General features: G+C 33.2%; 1 pseudogene; it reads right to left on the bottom strand.

The window, feature by feature from the left end:
* On the bottom strand, window positions 1-3,296 carry LOC126820676 (uncharacterized; annotated as a pseudogene).
* Between the last annotated feature and the right edge of the window lie 228 nt (window positions 3,297-3,524).

Raw genomic sequence — 3,524 nt, 5'->3', positions numbered from 1 at the left:
TATATTTCATTTATTTAGATCCTGGTATAAAGTACATACATTCTTTATGCATCTGTAACTCTAAGTTATGGTAATAGCATGAAATTAAAATTGAGAAAATTGTGTTAATGTTGCATTTTTTTTATTAATGGCTAGTCTAATTATCATATTTATTAAAATTAGACCACAGGCTTTAGCAGCAAACAATTAAAATATTTTACTGCTGTAATTACAAAATTAGTCTCTACCAATCTCTGATATAAAAATTCTAAAATATAATCATGTATGTACAAATTTCTTTACAGTTATTCTATCAAGTCAAATCTGATTGAGTATGAAAACTGTGAAGAAAATGCTTCAATAAAATGGTACAGATAGAGAATATAGTTGATGCTGCCAAAGGTTAGCTAAACTTATTTTATAGACATGTAGAATATTTTATAAGATAAAATGGCTTTAAATGTTCAACATAAAAACATGATAATTTTGAGACAAGTTGCTGCATGGTTTCTTTTTTCAGGATATATTCTCTCTATGTAGAAATCCTGTCTTGTAAAAGTGAAAAAGTCGCAAAATTGAGCCCCAGTTATGAGAAATTGTCCCTGAATCTGAAACCAGTGAATATGGTTTCTACAATTTATATTCATCATCATTTTGCACCGAAAAGAAATCTTTCAGTGTATTGCATGCTTCTGTAAGTGTCATATCTCGAGCTGAAAAGGGACATTTAATTTCAATGAGCCCAGTCTCGCCTTTATCACAAACACATGCATCTGGTGTAGCACCTAAAAATGGAAAAGCTGGATTTATGACAAGTCCAATGTCATGAATATGATTCCCGGGCTGGTTGATATACATTTCTTTTGCAATGAATTGTCAAATGTGTTTTCTAAAAATGAATCATCTATTTCTTTCTTTCTTTTCATAACGCTCCAAAATTTGAGGCCGTAACACAACACTTTCTTTCGTTCATCTAAATGTTATTAATATTTCTTGTGGAATGTCTATTTTTATGGCTTCATCTTGCTTTACATCTATTTATTTCCACTCAACTGTCATCTTTTCTATCTGATTTAAAGCTAAATGTACATCAACTGTTTTTTGAAAAAATATTTCACCACATTTATCAGAGTTCTCTGCTCTTAGTTGTGTTGTCACTTGTGTAAGGGGTGCCTGAAATACATATTATATAATCTATTTAATGTTTATATTTTTCAGGATTGTAGCAGTTTATTTACTAATTGGATCAATTATATGTTTTATAGACTTGGCTCTCTTGTTATATGGCCAACTGTCGTTTATATTGAGTCCCAAATGTCGTTTGTGTTGAGTCCCAATTGACGCCAATCAAGTCCCAAACGTCGTCAACTGAGTTCCAAATGTCGTTTATGTTGAGTCCCAAATATCGTTTATGTTGAGTCCCAAATGACCAATCTGAACGACAGACTCAGAGAAGTGACTCTGACACAGTGAATAGCCATGATATCCATATGACGTTATCTAAACGTCACAGGTCATGAGGTCACATCAACAAACAAATGTAAACACCATCATTATGATCATTATCAACATTACAAGACACAATGTTAGGCCTACATTGTAAACAATAGCCTTCTTGCAGCCTTTAGGACAGTATAATCCGTACAGAACGTCTTATCGCTTCTTCCAATGATTTTTCACAAAAATAACATCATCTACAATTCTAGATTTGACGTCGGCATATTAGCACTATTTTGTGCTTCGGTCGTGTCTATTTCAGATATACACAATCAATTCTGTTAATGTTTTTAGTGTGGGGATTGACTAAAAGTTAATTTTAAAAAAATTGCCAAATTCTGGCTGGGATTACTGAGCAAAATGGCCATTCACTGTAACTTGGGAAAAAATCCAGCTACCATTTAATTTTCGTACGTTAGTTACGTACGCCCAAATGACGTGAGTCCCAAATGACGTGATACCATTTTTTAGTAGTAGTCAACTATGACTATGCGGTCATACTTTTCTTTCCGTATATCCTTGCTCGTGCTTGTACCAGTAAACTGACGGTCACAAAATTCAGTAAATTGACAAATACTAACGCAGTGATCCATGGCGAATACCTAGTAAGATTAGGCTGATTATCTACTATTACTACCTGCGTAACCTGGTGGATTATCATCGCAGTAATCCATTGAATAGCCCGGACAAAGTCCACTTCGCGCGCGCAGATTACTGAATGGCAATTAGACGGAGATTCGCGCATGCGCGGGGGTAATCCGCGCGAGGGGTGAAGATTGCGCCTAACATATATTTTCGTTGCAATTCGTTGTAATGAATTGTAATTAGAGATTGATTAATAGTTAATTAAAACAGTAATTATATGCATGGAACATATTATGGTATATATAGTGTAATAAACAATTTAATATTATAGCTATATTTATTTATTTATACTTGAAAATTGTGTCGATTGTCACTTTCGTTCATCGACATCGTAACTTGTTTTGAAATAAATAAATGAAATCAATTTAAATAAGTTCCGCTGACAATTAATTGTCTTTGCTCGGAGTATTCTCATGTTATGATAGTTTATTATGTTGTGATGTTATTTGTCACTTTATACAATGACAATATTTACATTTAATATGATTTGTAAATCCGATATTTTGACCATTAAAGGGAGATTACTCGACATAGATAAGATAAGATAAGATTTTATTGTATCAAGACATCCATTAAGGACAGCATTCAATATGAACATGTATATAAAGATATAGTATAACAGATAATAGATATATACATGTATTTACAAACAAGACAAATGATAATTTTACATAATTACACATTTACTAACAGGACAAACAGTATGATAATCATCTCAGAATACATATTTACCACAAACTGGTCTGATAATGACACGACTTTCAACACAAGCATGATGGATGTGTATAAATATAATAAATACATAAATAACAGAAAGACTTAGTATAGGTTTTGACATATGTGGAGAAAATCTTGTAACTCGTCAAATTTGAGATGTTTTAAAACAATTATGTGTAGAATCTATTTGTAATTCATCAAAAAGCCTCTCTTATCAGCATTTCAGTCATAATTTTAACTTACAAAATTATTTGACCAAATCCATACACCGGAATTCACTTACAATCACCGGAATCACTTAAAATCACCGGAATTCACGTTGAAAACATATAAACACCGGGATTCACTTTGAAAACATCGGAATTCACTTTGAACATATCGGAAATCGTACTGAAGATAGCGACCGACGCCACCGCTAGAGGGCTCAGACAGTGTTATGCACAGCTATGGACGATTTTCAACCCCACTCCATCTTTTTTGGGGTCATATTTTCGCCGAGCTAGTACAGACTTTCCTAACGGAGTTTGGGTCGGAAACCGAGTGATTCTCTTAGAGAATATCCAAGCGTGTCTGAAAAAATGGTTAACGGCGGTTGACATGCGGTAAGTTGACTTTTAATAAATTGTTGAAGTTTTCTTTTTTATTGAAATCGTCTGATACGCGCTGATACGCTCAAAGTTTTACTT

Source organism: Patella vulgata, chromosome 5, assembly GCF_932274485.2.
Source record: "Patella vulgata chromosome 5, xgPatVulg1.2, whole genome shotgun sequence".
Lineage (NCBI taxonomy): Eukaryota > Metazoa > Mollusca > Gastropoda > Patellidae > Patella > Patella vulgata.
Note: the sequence above shows the minus strand (reverse complement) of the source record. Positions and strands in the feature narration are given on the sequence as shown.